The following is a 19,738-nucleotide window of genomic DNA, read 5'->3' as shown; positions in this document are numbered from 1 at the left end:
GGGACCATTGAACACCCGTGTGGATATGAAAACCAGCCACTATCACACACACACACACACACACACACATATATATATATATATATGGTCGCAAATCCAAACACATTTTGCTTGAGGAGATGATACAGTTGATCTAATCAACCACAGATTGACCTCTGACCTTTCTGAATCCACCTTACTCTTTACCTCATATTGCTTCATGGATTCACTTATTTTCTCTCTGTCTAGGCAGAATTAGAGGAGAAGTGATTGGTAAGCTGAGCGTGGGATATTAGAGGAGCTTAACCTTGGTTGCCCTTTTTCTGCTTTTAATATAATTTTCATCATGTTTTGCTTTCATGGTTTCATGCTTTGGATTACGACGAAGCATGTGCAGCTAACTCTGCGAGCTCGATAGTCCATTCCTGTAAAAAACTGGAGAAAATCACTGTTCATTTCCAAATCTGGCACAGGTGGCCAGCAAAGTGTGTGAGGACTGTGTATGTCACTGTGCGTGTCTGTTTAGCTATGCCTGAACTTCTCTGTGTATTATAAAATAAATATTAATAAAATGCAGTACAGTAGTCAAAATAAAATTGAAAGAAATTAAATTATTAAATAAGTAAAAGTAAAAAATATATAAATGAACCATTGAGTTGTGAAATAAATCAATTAAAATGTCTATAGAGAATGAAGGTTCATTCTTGACCTTGGAAGCAGCAGTTTGAAGACAATGTCCACTCACTTGTGCTAATATCGACATTTTCTGGCCTTAACTTGCAGTAAATGTGATGAATTCAGTCTTATTTTCACAGGAATACAGTTTTATTGGAAATAATTTGAATTGTGTTATTCTTATTCAAAAATGTCCGTTTTGAAAAGTCTTTCATAATGGCTCACAATAAAACACTTGTTTTGCTTTTTACATTTATTTTACCAAAAGGTTTTGGAATTCAGGATTGTCTCCACACGGCTTTCAACTTGACGGCGGCTAATTTAATTGGCTGCTTTTAATGTGTAATTACTTCTATGTAATATAAATGTCGATGTCCTGTTTTTCTTAAAGTCATTTCTAATGTTATATGTACCTGTAAAGCGTCTTTGACTACCTTTTAAAAGCGCTCTATAAATAAAATGTATTATTATTATTAGAAGCTAATGAGCTAACAGTGAAGACAATTCAAATGGCAGACAGAGTGACAGAGAGTGTTAACGTGCACTCACATATTAGTGCATGTGGGTCCTGTGTGTGGCCTTCACGACCCACATGCACTCATATGCATTCGCAGCTGGACCGGCTACACGAGCAGAGAACAGAGAAGCTGGAGTAGTACTTCAGCCTCTGCTCAGGACGATATTCCTCCACTATATATTTACAAAGCAACTAGTTGTTTACTGCTATAATAATGCTCCGAATATCGAATTAAGAACCGTTAACTTTTAATTAGAAAAATGTGTATCCTCTTTAAAAAATTTGAAAATATATTTTTGTTTTTGAGAATCTTATTTAATTTGGCTCTTTTCTTTTGCACTTATGTATTTACAGAGACAATCCACCTATAATGTTCCCTCCATCCCTGGCTGGATCCCGAAGGAGGGATGTGTGGGCGGCAGAGCGGTCTCAGGACATTCAACTGAGGACTTGCTGAATTGTGTTGTAGCTGAAAGACTAGCAGGCTGTAATTAAAACCCTGGTTGTCTCCACCAAATCTCGTCTGCTTACGTCATTTTTATCTGAGTGAGAGCAGGACACTCTCACAGGGCTGCCTGAACAGGAATATGACGGAAGGAGAAACCCCACCGTACGAACTACTGGGCGTCCATTCAATTCGGACTTGTCTTTTTTCACAATAACACTAAAGAACATGGTTGGTAAGTTTTTTCACAAAGACAGCCGTAATTGGGATAAATGCTTAGACTTTCTGATGTTTGCAGTGCGGAAGGTGCCCCAGGCCTTCTTGGGATGTTCTCCCTTTGAAATATTAGTTACATTCCACCACTGGAAATCAGGGTTTATGCTGTTAAAAATATGTGATAAATATTTTTTGACAACTAAGGGGCTGTATGTCTGGGTAACATGCTGTGTAAGCCATGGCCTAAACAAAGACAAATGACTCTTCAGTGTACTTTAGCTGGTTTATGTGTTTTTATCATAGTGAAACCCTACGATAGAATAAATAAGCGTGTTTACAGTAGATCTGGACACGCCCTGTCAGGAAACAGCAGGAGGGGGGGCTCACTCCCAGGGACTGGGATTTTGAAGGCAGTCGGCTTGGAAGGGAAATTCTGAGTGGCTGCATCTGTATGTGTGTATGCAAGTTGGTATGTATGAAATACATTGTGTCCCATGTTTGTGCATGAAATTCTCAAAATAACTTATTTGTTATCTTGGTGCTACTGTGTAATATTATTATTATTCTTATAATGTCCCTTTTCATGACACATGGTTGTCATCTTTATTGGCTCTTTTTTATATTAACAAATTAAATAATAAATGTATTTTTTTCTGTATTCATAAGATTGTGTATTTCATAATTTAATAATAATATTATGGTTAATATTTATATTGCGGTTTCATCAGTCCGGTGGAATGCCCTTATACACTATACTTAAACTGAGTCTCTTTCTTTCAAACTAAATGGTAATGTTAAATGAGCTGCATTTATAAAGCGCTTTATAACACATGTCAGCATTCACCCATTCACACACATTTATACAGAGGCTCCATACAACATGCACATCAGCTCATCAGTAGTGATAACCATTCACACACACTCACACACACCATTGGCCATGCCATCGAGAGCAATTTGGGGTTTGTGGTTTCTCTGGTGGTCTGAGTAACATGCGCATCACATTTAGCTTGAAAGGCTGTAAGGAATTCCCATTCTTTACAATGAATTAATTCTGTTATTCATTGGTTATCATGCTTTTATAAATAATTAACAATCTAGGTGTCGACTCTTGACTTTGAAGTCAGAAATGTTAGCAACATGATATTGGTATTATTATCCCATATTTAATAAAGGCTTTTATGATTTACAATCCACTTGAGTGTCTGGATCATGCCGCACTGTAGCCATGGATGGAAACATATTTTTCCTCTCCGAAATAGTTTTTCCCCCCAAGAGCTCTTCTGTTTCCATTACTTTTCCTCAAAGGATAAAAGTACATTTGAGCAAAGCAGCATATCAATGTCACCTGTGTTATTTATCATTCATTGTAAACTCACCAAAGACTTCACAGGTGTCTATTATCTATTGGATCCCTGTATTTGAAACCTCTATTATCTATTGGATCCCTGTATTTGAAACCTTCATAACTCTAATACATTTATTTTGTATCAGCACATTTTAATTCTACATGTATACAATTCATCATAAATTAAGTATGAATCGATTAAAAAAACATAATATTTGGCATGGGACTTTTTCCTTTACAAATTAGTTGTTAGAAAAAAATAATAATTTTGAAAATTCCAATCAGCCTGTTACAATGTTTGAAGTGTGATAAATCCCCACGTTATACAGTATGTGTCTGATGTCCCAGCAGCTGCCATGTTTTGTAACTCTGTGATGCCCTGGAAACACAGAGATCTTGAACGCCCCTCGAGCCAGTTCGGGGAAGGCAGCAGCTGTCACCTACAGAGAGGGAAACAGAATTCATAACTCAACCTGGTTTGATTTATCATTTTGTTTTTTGTTATCATGTTACTCTTCAGTTAAAGGACTTTCTATATATTTGGTGTTTGCTATGAACTGCTGTAGAGATGAAATGGAATGTTAGAACTCTACTAATGTATACATTTTTATTGAAATTCCAAAGAGATTGATTGTTGTTAATTTTTTTCATAGCTCTATTTGTCAATGTGTAACTTCTTATAAAAAGTAACTTTCAACTTTAGTTTTGCTAAACATTTCCACTTAAAAATTACAAAGACAAGACAGTCATACAAAAAGAGAGGCCTTTAACAATAAGGCAAAATATGTATTACCGGTAAGTGCAAAAAGCTCATTCTTGAGCATGGAAATACTTTACAGAAAGAATTATCTGAACATTTCAACTAAATTTCATGGTCTTCATAATTGGATTAAGAACATTAAATCCGCCGGCACATACACAGTACGTCCACAGTCCTAAATGTTGGGCTGCACACAGACATCTTGCCCGTGGTGTCACGGTGGGGAAAAGGTGAGGACCCAAATGTAAGATGGCAGACGAGGAGATTAACAAAAAGGAGGGCTTTATTCCAAAAAGCTTACTGAAGTAAATAAGGCAAAAAGTAAAAACAAACCAGGACAACACAGGGAGCACGAGGATACATCTACTACAAGGATGGCAAACAGACAAGGAACATTGGGACAAACAGGGATATATACACACAAACACTAAACAAGGGAACGAGACACACCTGGGAAGAAGGCAAAAACACAAGGGCAGGAAGTAATACAAGGCATGACACAAGGGGAAGGGAACATTTCAAAATAAAACAGGATATAGAAAATCTCTATCATGAAATGTGGCTATACATATGGAATAAATATTTTGTAATATTTTATATTTATATACTGTCTTATTAGGTATTTTATTCCACAATTTGATCTGCATTGAATATAAACAATATACCTCACAATGGCAATACATAATTTAATACCAAACAACAGCACAATGTGGATTAAGAAGCAGAGAGCAGCAGCCTGGTAAACAAGAAACGACGGGCCAAAGCAAACAAAACCTACACGTTGGATAAAGCTGGAATGAGCAGACACTGAACCCTTCGACTTCCACTGTATCAAAGGCCATCTGCTGGTGTGCTTTTCCAGGAAACTCCCACAACAGACGGGAGAAAAAAACATTATTGGGAGGGATGGAATGCTGAATTTTGTGTTTAATTTGTTCAAACACTGTGCAAAAGTAATATTTTTTATTGACTAAAGCATAGTGCAGACACTTTCAGAGGCATCGTCATTAAAAGTTTCTGCGTCACATACAGCTGTTATCTTATTGGTTGCGCTTTGAAAGGTCAATGGCAACCAAGGTCAAAGTTGACCTTTGAGCGCAGCGCTGAGTGGCTGTTCCGAGTAGCAACTGCTGTCAGTCAACTGCCACTGTTATCCAATCACGTACAACTAGCTGTTCCCATGATGTGATATGGTGTGGTGATATGGTCCCACTCACTACCATAACTTCTCCTGATCGCAGAGAAACAGACATTCCAATGGGTGCTGGAAATATCCCAAAGAGTTGTGTGCATAACAACTGGGAGTGTTCAATTATTGTCACATAACACGGTTTCTTAACTAAGCAACGTTGACATTTCTGTAAAGCTATATTTCAACTAATTTGTAACAAGCTAATATATTATATACAATGTGATAAGATAATATATAATATGTAAAATCAGAGCGGAGGAACCTTAGAGAAAGCAAGACTAAGAGTCTGCTTCCATACTAGTGGCTCTGTGAGGTTGTACCTGAGCTATATGCTAACATAAGCATGCTAACATATTATTACAAACAATCCTTTGAGGACAAAGCATGTCTAAACCATATGTGACCATCAAAATCAGTCGGAAGTCACAACGACTCATTTCTAGATAAACGTGGATTAATGTCAACATCTAGTTTTATGGTCTTTTTGGGATTTTGGTTGATTGTAAATAAACACAGTCTTGGTTTTCAGGATATGAAACTCTTTTCACCATATTGAGATGATAAATACATTGTTGAGCCGCTGCCCCTCCCTCCCTGTAATAATGAAGGAAAGGCTTGCAGTGGCAGGGTCCGGTACAGTGTGTTTTCGACCCAGTTGACAGTTATTTTGAGCTTTAAATCTTAAGAATTCAGTTTTTGCCTTACAATCATCAGATTTAGATTTGTTTCTCTTCAGGCAAAAGACATTCTGTGACAGTTGTCACTACATCCCCGCTCACATGATATAAAGCAGGGGTGGGGAACCTCAGGCCACCGGGCCGTCTACGGCCCGCGAGACCATTTGATCTGGCCCTCGAGGTAATTCGTAAAACGCACGCAAAAGAAATCCACTAGCAAACAAAACTAGACGGCAATATTTTAAACGGGCGACTGACTGTTTTTCCTGGCTAAGGTCAGGGTCCTTGAACACAACACGAGCGGAACGTGTCATCACACGTCATGTCAAAAAACTTCAATTTTAAACGAGACTGTCATTGACATCAGAGAACGCAGCATAGTGTTAGACAGAGAAAGGTAGACGTAGAATGTCGCACTTTCAAGGAGAATTTGGACGAACGATGATTTCTTTGTGGAAGTAAAAGGCCAGTGTGTCTATTTTGTGCGTACGTACTTGCGGTGATGAAAAATAATCTTGAGCATCATTGAACCACGAGACATGCCGAACTGCACGAGCTGAAAGGACGAGTGCGTTTGGATAAAGTTAAAGCTCTTCGGTGGAGTTTGGCCCAACAAGCAGCTCTCTCCAGAGCGTAACATCCAAACATGTAAGATAGATCGGTAGACCACCACACCAAGAACAGACTATTCCACCACTGCTGTGCAATTCTCACTGCCATGTGCAATATTCACTTTATTTTCTATCAACCACTTGGTACTTATATTATTTTTTATTCTATTTAATTATTGTGTACTGCCTTTTTACTTCATATGTTCTTTTGCTGTGACAAGATACATTTCCCTGACTAATAAAGGATTGCTGATTTCTGATTAAACAGAAAGATACATTTTTTGCACAGCATAAAAGAAAGGTGAAATGAATGACCTGCGTCTTAAAAGATATTGCAGAGGTTATGAGTTCAATAATTAATATGGCCCTCAAAGGATGTTGTAAAAAAGAAAATGGCCCTTGATAGGAAAAAGGTTCCCCACCCCTGATATAAAGGAACTAATGCTAATGCATCAAGACTTCTCATCTTTACTGTGGAATAAAACTAAAAGGTCGAGAACAAAGAAAAATGTTTTACATCCTAATTTTGTTTTTATAGAACAGAATGTACCCAGATGTATTTCCCCCTTGCTATGTATGGGAGTAGGCAAATATGTTGACCAATGTACAGAAAAATGCAAAAAGAAGGAGAAGTATATATCCCACAAGAATGATTTGAATAATTGTGCGTGTGATTTGGATATCTGTAGTCATGTATTTATTTATACGCAAATGCACATATGTGTAAGTTTGCTGTATGTGTTAACCCCCCCAGCCTAACTAAAATTAGTTTTTGTTTATGTGTGTGCGATTCGCAGCCTTGTTTTCCATGACAGACGGGACAAGGGGTTCTTGATGACACCTTTACTCTGTCTTCTTCCATTGGGCCTGCTCTACACCACGCCATGTTACATTATGACATTCTCATTAGGATTTGCATATTTATGTCGACAGGCGACGCACAGGTCCTGGGATCGTGGAAATATGTGCATCTGTATGTTGTGAAGCGTGAAAGATATACAATACCTTCTACCTTTATGGAAGTCCCTCATAAATTGTGCAGACAGGACATTTTGTGAGTGGTGAGCTATAGGAACCTCTATAGTCCTGCTAGAAATTAATTGAGCGTCACTTTAAGAATCTGAGACTGCTTGTTGATAAAGTGCAAAGATTGATGGCAGCCTGGTTTGCTTTAATGGATGTGAGCTTCATAAAACATTAGATTATATACAGAGACAAGCTCCAATTGATACACACCTGTGGTGTGTGTGTGTGTGTGTGTGTGTGTGTGTGTGTGTGTGTGTGTGTGTATCTATATTCAGTTAAAATGGAGAAAACTAAATATATTTGTGCATACTGATGTTTGTATGTGCATGTGTCTCAACATATATGCTTGTATAAACACCTTTTTGTGTGTGTATGTTCATCAAATACAGTATACATGCTGTACTGTGAAGATGATGGTCATCATCATCATCATCATAATGTAATGGATGAAATTTGAAGATTGCAATATTGATTTGGTTTTTTAGCCTCTTAGAGTGTGTGCCGGCGGGCCCAGCAGGAGTCTTATTGCGCATGTACATTTTTGATTTTAAAAAAAAATATTTTTGGAAAGCTTAGAATCTCATCTGTTTTAATATGGAGATTAAAATCACAACAGCGGGACAATCAGCTCCTCAAACTAGCAAGTACACTCAAAATCAAAATCATAACAACTTTCAGCCCACTTACCTATAAAGCCTCATATATATCATCTTTTCAACAATATTCTGAAAAAGACGCTCCTAAGGCATTGCCAGAGGTCCACACGTTCATTTCTGGTAAAAAGATATCCACTGTGAACATCGTCACATCGATAAAAGTCCATAAACAGGTGTTGCAATCAGCTGATCTATTTTTACATTGTGTGATCATAAACATTCATAACGTATATCTCGTGCGCTCATCACGGTTCAGTTTAGCGCGGGCGCTCAGCATTAGTTTGACACTTCATTTGAGCCAATCGGAGCTTCGATGGGTTTTTTACAACCTTCATGAGCCAATGAGTGTCAATTTGATAAGAAAGTGCCCACCCTCTTCTTTTGTTACAGACACAGCTTAGCGTCCTGGTGGCGCCTCTTTCGTTAGAAATCAAATCAAATCAAATTTATTTGTATAGCCCAATATCACAAATTATACATTTGTCTCAGTGTGCTTTACAGACTGTACAGGTTACGACACCCTCTGTCCTTAGACCCTCGCATCGCACAAGGAAAAACTTCCTAAAAGAAACCCCAAAATTAAAGGGGGAAAAATGGAAGAAACCTCAGGGAGAGCAACTGAGGAGGGATCCCTCTCCCAGGACGGACAGACGTGCAATAGACGTCATGTGTACAGGATAAACAACATAGTACAAATACAACATTTGACAGAAATTATGTTGTGTTGGAAAAAAATATATAAAGTATGGATGAATCTAGGAAAATGTCAAAAAGGCTTCCCGGTGTCCAGCAGGACCAGGGCAGCGGGCGCAGCAACAATTCCCCGGATGATGAGTTAGTAACATACATTTACATAAATGCATACAGATAGAGAGGGAGAAGAAGAGAGGGGAGGGAGGGGAGGAGAGAGGAAGAGAAGGAAGAGAGCAGGGAGGTGTCCCCCGGCAGTCTAAGCCTATAGCAGCATAACTAGGGGCTGATCCAGGGCAAACCTGAGCCAGACCTAACTATAAGCTTTATCAAAAAGGAAAGTCTTTAGCCTACTCTTAAATGTGGAGAGTGTGTCTGCCTCCCGAACACAAACTGGAAGCTGGTTCCACTGGAGAGGAGCATGATAGCTGAAGGCTCTGGCTCCCATTGTACTCTTAGAGACTCTAGGAACCACAAGTAACCCTGCAGTCTGGGAGCGTAATGCTCTAGTTGGTTTATAAGGTACTATGAGATCTTTAAGATATGCTGGAGCCTGACCATTAATTGATTTGTAAGTCAGGAGAAGGATTTTGAATTCTATTCTGTATTTTACCGGGAGCCAGTGCAGCGCAGCTAATACAGGAGTAATATGATCCCGTTTCCTTGTTCTTGTCAATACACGTGCATTTTGGATCAACTGAAGAGTCTTAAGCAACTTTTTAGGACAACCTGATAACAATGAGTTGCAGAAATCCAGCCTTGAAGTAACAAATGCATGGACTAGTTTTTCTGCATCATTTTGAGACAGGATGTGTCTTATTTTTGCAATGTTACGTAGATGAAAGAAGGAAGTCCTTGAGATTTGTTTTATGTGGGAGTTAAACGACAGATCTTGATCAAAGATGACGCCAAGATTCCTTACAGTGGTGCTGGAGGCCAAGTTAATGCCATCCAGAGCTTCTATGTCAATAGAAAATGCGTTTCGGAGGCGTTTAGGGCCAAGTATAATAACTTCAGTTTTGTCTGTGTTTAACATCAAAAAGTTGCTAGACATCCAAGTTTTTATGTCCTTAAGGCATGCTTGAAGTTTAGCCAATTGATTGGTTTCATCTGGTTTAATTGATAGATATAATTGGGTATCATCCGCATAACAATGAAAGTTTATAGAGTGGTTCCTTATAATATTGCCCAAAGGAAGCATGTATAAGGTGAATAGAATCGGTCCAAGTACAGAACCCTGTGGAACTCCAAGACTGACTTTGGCTGTCATGGAGGATTTATCGTTAACAAGTACAAATTGAGATCGCTCAGATAAATAGATGCGTCATTTCCCTTGGTTTGTTTTTTCAAAATAAAATGTATTTCCAAAATAATATTTATTATTTATTGAACAGAAAGATATCCTAAAAAAACTTAGAAAAACTTAGAAAAAATGTCTTTATACTTCTCTTACTCTATGTGATTACTACTAACAGGGAATATGGGTATATAATAGTTTATAAATAGATAAAACTAACTTTTTTAATTAATAAATATTATAATATGTACAGTAGATATTGCACAGTTGGTGTACGCCTGGTGTTACTCTTAGACAAACCTGTCTAATAAATTAAATTTTTATCCTTTTTATGTGAAATTTGGTGGTGAACTTGATAACACTTGGTTCTATGTTTCTATTGTGTATTTCATCACGGGACTACCAGCTATACCTATCTTCAGACCCATCTTTTTCAACAAAGAAATTCTGGCGGAGTGTATTTTCTTCAAATTCAGTATATTCAGACCACTATTACTCAGTGCCAGAAGCACTTGGAGTGATTCTTCACTGTTTTGCAAGAACAATAAGAGAGTTATCTTTTAAATGAGACCAAAATCATGCAGCTGGTGCAAATGGTTGAAGAGCAGCTTTCAATTCACTTTGGGTATGTCGTTTGTAGGTATTTTCGGGTAAATTCGCCCACTTTCTAATATACTAGAAGATGATGGTGATATGATATAAAGATGATTACGATGACAATGACCCTCCATGCATCCATTGGTCACAGTTAATTTAGTTAGTTTACTGGTGGAAAAAATTGAATAAAACGTGCAAATAAAGAGGATAAATATATACTAGTCATATAAACAGCTGTAACATTCCACAGATAGCCACAACTTAAACGGATTCTGTCCTGCCTGCCTTAAAACACACACACACACACACACACACACACACACACACACACACACACACACACACACACACACACACACACACACACACACACACACACACACACACACACACACACACACACACACACACACACACACACACACACACACACACACACACACACCTCTCCTACCATTTCCAGTTGTCAGTGTGGCAGCTGGGGTGTTTTGGTATTGCAGCCTCGCCTGCAGACACTGGCAAGGACTGTCAATGTGGATCACACCCTAACACTGATGCCCCCAACCCCAGCCCCCCACTCTGCACCCTCCTCTCCACTCCCAGCCCCTGCAGAGCCCAGCACATTCTGTAAGATGTATCCTTGAACAGGTCTAATGATGTTTTTGAGTAGGCACATGGTATCACTTTCATGTCTGACTTCTCTTCAGGGCTTGTTATTTGGAGTTTGTATACATATTATATATGGTAAACAGATGTGAATCAGATGAAAGAACATTAATAATCTGGGTTAAAATCTGATTATAAAATAACTTTGGTATTTTTCAATGTGGACCCTATTTTCTCATTTGTTTGTGTCAAACTGACTAACGGGGACAATCATTGCTTGTGCTTGTTTTTGGCATTGACGCATTGACCAGCTCAGATTGTAAAATGTCTGACAACATTAAGGAAAATACTCACAAAATAACATGTTTTTCTTTACCTTCCGCTTGCTCCGGTCTATTTGATTATTGTTTCCGTCATGTTTCGTCGGGTTTGTTAAAGTTTTCATGTTGCAGTCACAGTGTCTTACGTCCAGTCTTGTCAGTCACTGTCTGTCATTGCACTTTTTATTTTGTACCTACCTCCTCAATCCAGATCCCTTTACTTCCTGCCTTTGTGTGGTTTCCCGCCATCGTCAGCGTCTGCCCCGTCCCTGATTGTTTCCACCTGTACCCACTCACCTCATGTATAAATAGTCCTGGTCTTGTGCCAGTTCGTCTTGTCCCGTCCCAGTGTGTCGAACCAGCGTGTCAGCGGTGTTTTTGGTATATCCTCCTTGTGAGCATTTTGATTATGTACTACCCTTTTTGCAAGTAAAGTATTTTATTTCACACTTTACATCTGTCTCTAGTGTCGTGCATTTGAGTCTTCCTTCCCTGTTATCGAGGTTGTTACAGTTTCATTAACGAGAGATAATTGGAGAGAGGATTAACAGTGTTGGAGTACGAACAGTATAGTTTAGTGTCATCTAGAATATTTGACATGTCCCCATTAGTTACTTTAACCACAGTCTCACTACATAGTACAGCTCTACTCAACTCGACTCCCTTTAAGCCGTGTTTCCAGTGCAGCTCGTACCTCCCCACTGTAGGCGGGTTGATCAGCTGTTTGCCGTAGTAAGTTTGTTATTTTATACGCTGGTTTGTGCAGGATGTCCTGTGACACGCTAGTGACTATTTTCTCTGACGAATCAGTGGTCTGCAGTGTTTTAACGTTATCATTAGTATCACCTCAGCTATCTTTGAACTTTGGCTGATGTGGCACTAATAAAAGTAAGAGCCATCTGGTATTATCCGCGGTGTAAAACCAAAAGCAAGCGAGTAGAGTCCAGCTTTGTTGTGGAAACGCACCATTAGACACAAAAATATGTTCCTGATAGAAAAATACAGAAGTTACCGCTTAGTAGGTTGTTTTTTTATAACTTTGTTTTTAATTTGAATGATAACATCAGTTCGAACTAACACATAATTAAAAATGATCAAAGTAAGTCCCATCATAGTGCACAAAAAGAAATGTGGGTATTTCAAAAAGTCATTAGACCAAAATAACCGCACATTTGAGAGAACAGTGCTTGTAAACTATGAATTTTAAAAAGAGTAAAGCAACATAACCCAAAAAAACGTAAAGAATTCAACATCCTTCTGGCTGTTCTATAAACACAGCAGCTCAAAGCATTCAGCTTCGTGCTGTTTTCAATCAATAAAAAGAGAGGTGGAATAATTCATGAAAGACACTTTGTGATAAAACATAACTCATTGTAACTTGACAAATAGAGCAGGAAATCTCAAACATTCAAAATACTGTTCATACAATGTGAAAAGAAATGGTAGACTAAGGTCACATTCTGAAGGAAATTTAAAGGCCATATTGCAGTCAATGTGGCCGAAAACGCGTCAGTACAATTATTATATAAAGTTGAATAGCTGCTGTAAATAATTGACATTTTCAATCATCCAAATTTTTGTAAAACATTTGACAATATCTAGTGGTCAAAGTTGACCGTTTTGGTAATTAGTTTAAGCCTGAATGATCGATTAACTCTGTACATTCTGATGGATATGTGTATAGAACTTAAATACTAAGCATGAGCAGTCTCCTGTGGCAGCAGCAAACTTTACAACTTTTCGATGCATTGGAACATCAAAAATAAATGTATGATAAATGACAGAAGTCAGTTTAAACCAGATGCAACTGTGTTAAAACTGAAATAGCCCACCTGACTTATCTACATGACCATCCATACTTCTTATTATATACTGTCATTATATGTCCCTTACCAAAAATGAAGTGTACAGTGAAAATAATGTAAACATTTATGAAAAATGCTAGAAGACAACAAATGGAAGACTTTGACTCAGATGAAACTGAAAGATCTTCATTAAACTGCCTGTGTAGTTAACATCAGTTACTACATTCAAATCATAACGAGGTTACAGGTGACCTGCACTGATCGGGTTTTACAACCCGTTGCCAACAACACTACTACCCATTGATATAACACGACGCAAATTTCTGCCTTGCGTCATTCGTGCAAATTTATCTCTGGACCTGTGTTTGTTCTCCCCAACACCCAATGTATCAATTGTACAGAAGGCACCAACCGTGTGTGTGGGAGTGTGTCAGTGTGTTTGTGTTCAGATCAACCTCTCACTGGTCTCAGAACTCACCAGAAACTCCAGTTCTCTCTGGGATTTCCCTCCAGTCTCTCTTCTTTGTCTGTATGTTTTGAAGGAATTTTATGAAGCCCAGAATGATTTGTATTTTTACACCCATTTCCACCTTGTGAAGGTGCCTGCTTTCGTAATTGTCTTGGCAAATTTGCGACTAATTGCGCCAGTCCATATAATCGCGTTATCTCTAACATTGGCTTTGCGTTCTGTTTGAGCACACAGTTAGAGTTGTCTGCTGCCTATAAACTGCACTGTGCACTTTAGTGGTGTCCAATAGCTCCACCTGCTCAGATCAACCTATTGGCCATACTCAGAACTCTTTTTCTTTTTTTCAGGTGACCTGTTGACCATTAAGTAATTTAACTGGCACCTGTAAAGACTAATTAACAATCATACTGCTTGACTTACTAAATTAAATGATTTTTCCTCCCACATACATACAGATTCACAGAGTTTTTCTAATCTTCTCACTTTCCACTGACTTCAGCAAGAGAAAGAAGACACACTCTTCAACTTGTTTTCAACACTCAACTCTGATTTAGCAGCAAATGTATTCTTAGGTGTGATATTTCTAACAGGAGCTTCATCTATGTCAGATCTTCAATGTTTGGGGTGTAAAGACAGGTGTGTATGGGTGTGGAGCTGTAACACATGCCATTCACAGAGCCCAGGTTGGAACAACAGTGATAGTGAAAGAGAGAAAACTGTGATTTCATTGTAATTGACTGGCAGTCAGCACCTGGTTAATGATATGTAATTGCTTTATCGCTATATACCAACTGTGACAGGCTGGACTGAGTACAACAAGTAAATGATAAAAACTGAGAACAATAAAGGAATGGATGGAGAAAATGAGAGGAAAATAGACAGACATGAATGGGGCTGCTTTTGAAATTTACATAAATGCATACAGCTAAAGCAGGAGAAGAGGGGAGAGGGAAGGGAGGAGAGAGGAAGAGAAGGAGGAGAGCAGGGAGGTGTCCCCTGGCAGTCTAAGCCTATAGCAGCATAACTAGGGTCTGATCCAAGGCAAGCCTGAGCCAGCCCTAACTATAAGCTTTATCAAAAGTAAAGTCTTTAGCCTGCTCTTAAATGTGGAGAGGGTGTCCGCCTCCCGAACACAAACTGGAAGCTGGTTCCACTGGAGAGGAGCTTGATAGCTGAAGGATCTGGCTCCCATTGTGCTCTTAGAGATTCTAGGAACTACAAGTAACCCTGCATTCTGAGAGCGCAATGCTCTAGTTGGTTTATAAGGTATTATGAGATCTTTAAAATATGCTGGAGCCTGACCATTAATTGCTTTGTAAATCAGGAGAATGATTTTGAATTATATTCTGTATTTTACCAGGAGCCAGTGCAGAGCAGCTAATACAGGAGTAATATGATCCCATTTGTCAATACACATGCCACTGCATTTTGGATCAACTGAAGAGTTTTAAACGACTTTTTTGGACAACCTGATAACAATGAGTTGCAGTAATCCAGCCTTGAAGTAACAAATGCATGGACTAGTTTTTCTGCATCATTTTGAGATGTGTGTTATTTTGTAATGTTATGTAGATGAAAGAAGGCAGACCTTGAGATTTGTTTTATGTGGGAGTTAAAAGACAGATCCTGATCAAAGATAATCCCAAGATTTCTTACGGTGGGGCTGCAGGCCAAATTAATGCCTTGCAGAGCTTCTATGTCATTAGAAAATTGCGTTTCGGAGGCCAAATATAATAGCTTCAGTTTTGTGTGTGTTTAACATTAAAATGTTGCTAGACATCCAAGTTTTTATGTCCTTAAGGCATGTTTGAAGTTTAGCTAATTAATTGGTTTTATCTGGTTTAATTGATAGATATAATTGAGTATCATCCGCATAACAATCGGTAGAATCGGTCCAAGTACAGAACCCTGCGGAACTCCAAGACTGACTTTGGCTGTCATGGAGGATTTATTGTTAACACATACAAATTGAGATCGCTCAGATAAATAAGACTTGAACCAACTTAGTGCGGTTCCTTTTATGCCAATATAATGTTCCAGTCTCTGTAGTAGAATGTCATGATCAACAGTGTCAAAGGCAGCACTGAGGTCTAACAAGACAAGAACAGAGACAAGTCCTTTGTCTGATGCCAATAGAAGGTCATTGGTAACTTTCACCAGTGCCGTCTCTGTGCTATGATGAACTCTAAATCCAGATTGAAAAACTCAAATAAACTATTATTATGTAAAACATCACATAACTGTTTTGCAACTGCTTTCTCAAGGATCTTAGCGAGAAAGGGAAGGTTAGATATCGGCCTATAGTTGGCTAAAACCTCTGGATCAAGACCAGGCTTTTTAAGAAGTGATTTTATTACAGCTACTTTAAAGGATTGTGGTACGTAGCCAGATAATGGAGACCGGTTGATCATATTTAATAACGAGGTGTTAATTAAGGGTAAAACTTCTTTCAACAGTTTAGTTGGAGTCGGGTCTAAAAGACAGGTTGATGGCTTAGACCAGAGGTGGGGAACCTCCGGACCATTTGATCAAATCCACGAGCAAAAAAAAACTAATAGGTTATTATGTATAACGCCTCTTATATTAACCATTGATTTTACTAATTTGGTGCAACTGGGGCAGACACAGTCACTGTGGGGATTTGAGTTGGTGACTGCCCGGAAAGAAGCACAGAGAAGTGTGTAAGACTGCAACTCTGTCTCCTTGTCTAAACTCCGGGTTGTCAGGGATTAGGTCCACTAATAAACTTTGTAATATTATTGGATATGAGATCCGCTCCATCCAAAGTAGGATGGATGCCGTCACTCCTAATCAGACCAGGAGTTCCCCAGAAAGTCCGCCAATCATCTACGAAGCACCACCATGAGATATAGTTTGCCATGAGAGTTTTAAAATGCAAAAAAGCCCAGAGTTCAAGGGTTAAAAAGATATCATAGTTGGTATAACTATCATATTTACTTGTACAGGCAGTTTATGAATTTTGTAAAGTTGCTTTTGCTTGTGGGGACGAGCAGTATCTGCCATCTTCACTGCTAATGCTGATCTAAGAGCAGGTAAGTTACTCTTTTCTATAAAATGCCAATATTTATTTTAGCATATAGCATCACCTGATCACCCTCCATAAGCAAGGTGCTCTCAAATATCAACACTCTGCAGTTTAATAGTAGTACAGAGAGGAAAGAGTGGAGGTGGGGGACAGAAGCAGGATGTGGCTGGTTAGACATGATGGGCTTTGATGCCTCTATCCACAGGTAAAAGAGGGGGAGGACAGAGGGATGGTGGGGGGACAGGAGGGATCACAAAGACTGGTAGACACAGCCGGGAGATGTCAGAGCACTTTGTGGCTTCACTGACAGGCAGGCTGTACCTATCACACACACACAAACACATGCCTTCAGAGGTGTGTGTGTGTGTTGATGTGAGGGAGGGGTAGATGGGTGATCTATAAAGGTCTTGGCAGCTCAGGCCTGGTGTTTGTAGGCGAGTGTCTTCAAAGGTATATGTCAGTGTGTGTAAATCTATTGCTGAAGTATACGTCTGTCTGGCCACCGTACTCTGCTGTGTAGGAAAAGGTAAATGTGAAGTGACAATCTCCTTCTGACAAATGTATTAAAGGTACATTTGTTTGCTACAAATGACAAATGGCCCCATGGCAGGCATCCTCAACATGACATCTGTCATCTGTCAGGGTCTGTGGTCAACAGCAGCATTCACAATTGTCTGTCCTACATCATCACACAAGCTATGAGCTAAGAAGGTACACCCATCAGACATAACATTATGACCACCTGCCTAATATTGTGTAGGTCCCGCTTTTGCGGCCAAAACAGCCCCGACCCATCAAGTCATGGACTCTACTAGACCTCTGAAGGTGTGCTTTGGTATCTGGCACCAAGACGTTAGCAGCAGATCCTTTAAGTCCTGTAAGTTGCGAGGTGGGGCCTCCATGGATCGGACTTGTTTATCCAGCACATCCCACAGATGTTGGACCACTTTTGGTAAGTACTGACCACTGCAGACCGGGAACACCCCACAAGAGCTGCAGTTTTGGAGATGCTCTGACCCAGTCGTCTAGCCCAGTGGTTCCCAAACTTTCTGTGGCCAAGGCACACCAAAGACCAAGCCAAAATCTCAAGGCATACCTGTGTTCATATCCAGGCAAAATCCCCTCTATAACACATTGTATCACTGTTATCACTCTGTGAACATTTATATAGCCTAGTCCATGTACGATAGCTATTCTCCTTCACACTAGCAGAGAGCCTTTGATGTGTCACATTGTTTTATTTATATTTAGGCCAAAAACATTCATAACCTTGTGTACAGTTAAATGCAATAGGCCTAATTGTTTCAAAATCCCACGGCACACCAGGATTTGTCTCACGGCCGCGGCACACCGTTTGGGAACCACTGGTCTACCCATCGCAATCTGGCCCTTGTCAAAGTCGCTCATATCCTCATGTTTGCCCATTTTTCGTGCTCCCAGCACATTAACTTTGAGGACAAAGTGTTCACTTGCTGCCTGGCATATCCCACCCACTGACAGGTGCCATTGTAACAAAATAATCAATGTTATTTACTTCACCTGTCAGTGGTCATAATGTTATGACTGATCGGTGTATATTTAACTGATTTGAAACATATTCATACCACTGTTTCAAATATATCTGCACACATACCTGCTGTAAAGCAGAATGTCTGCAGCTCTTTCAAATAAATACTGTGAGAGATGCCAAACTGCTGTGTAAATCACAGTTAAGCTCATCCTGCACATACTTGTGCAAGTTTAGGACATATTTTAAGGTTATTCAATTAAAGTATTTGAAATATATCTTTCTCTTTATTCTGGAAGCTATGAGCTTTGATTTTTTTCCAAGTACAGCTATTTTATTGAAGCTTCCACTGATGTTTGTCATAAAAACCTTGTACAGGTCTAAAGTAATTAGAAATGTGGCCAAAATTCCTGTATTATTAATGAATTTACCCTGAAATTAGAATACAAGTTAAGAAGAGTTGGATAGACAGGATTTCCCTTTTCCCTAATAGATTAGATAGTATGGAGCAAAAGTGATGTTAAGTAAATTGTTGTCAAACTCAAGAGCTAAAATTAGTCAAATGAATCTGTACTATGATAAGAATGCTAAATTAGCATGCCAAAGAATCAATGATGAGATTCTTAAAATGTAAATGTACAGCTGCTGGAAGCACTTTCACCTGGAATACATTTAATTAATGTTAATTACAAAGAGGTGAGAGTTTGACTCATTGTCTGAAGAGTGCAGCTGTTGAACAAGCAGAAAAGAAAAAAAAGATTTTGTTTTATTAAACTACCCGAAATACATATATCGGTAGATTAGTTTTTTGTAATTAAAAATATATGAAACATACAGTAAGTGATTTCCATAATCAATGAGATGTTAAGAATATAAGCATTATGTGTTTCCTTCCATGAAAGGACCTGCACCATAATCTCAACGCTTTTTTTTAAAGATTTCGAGTGGAGACTCCAGTACAGATTTACCAACTGTTTTCCAATTGACACTTATTCTTTACCCAATCAAAGGGAACATTCATTCTGGACTCTAGAGTTTGTCTTTCTGCTGTTTGGTGCTGAGCAGATAGTGGACAGGCAGTATCTGAAAACAATGAGGTAAAAAAAGACTAAAAATCCACATAGATCTAAAGAGTCACTCTACGGTATGGCATTAATCATTTTTATTTAGAATTATTTACTGCATGTTTAACCACAATTACATAGAATACAGTAAAGAGTATCACACAAAGGGTTGGAGCGAGACGGTGGATGACAATATAGCAATTGGTAAAGAAATGGTTGTAAATACACTTATTCG

The 19,738-nt window shown here is 38.8% G+C and overlaps 1 long non-coding RNA gene across 1 annotated transcript; it reads right to left on the bottom strand.

Annotated features, from left to right (window-relative positions):
- Positions 1-3,298: 3,298 nt before the first annotated feature.
- On the bottom strand, positions 3,299-11,764 carry LOC115014999 (uncharacterized). Its single transcript, XR_003832967.1, has 2 exons — positions 11,647-11,764; positions 3,299-3,620 (listed from the first exon to the last, which is right to left on the bottom strand). It is a non-coding gene; the product is annotated as an uncharacterized LOC115014999 (long non-coding RNA).
- Positions 11,765-19,738: the final 7,974 nt, after the last annotated feature.

This window comes from Cottoperca gobio, chromosome 10 (assembly GCF_900634415.1).
Source record: "Cottoperca gobio chromosome 10, fCotGob3.1, whole genome shotgun sequence".
NCBI lineage: Eukaryota > Metazoa > Chordata > Actinopteri > Perciformes > Bovichtidae > Cottoperca > Cottoperca gobio.
Note: the sequence above shows the minus strand (reverse complement) of the source record. Positions and strands in the feature narration are given on the sequence as shown.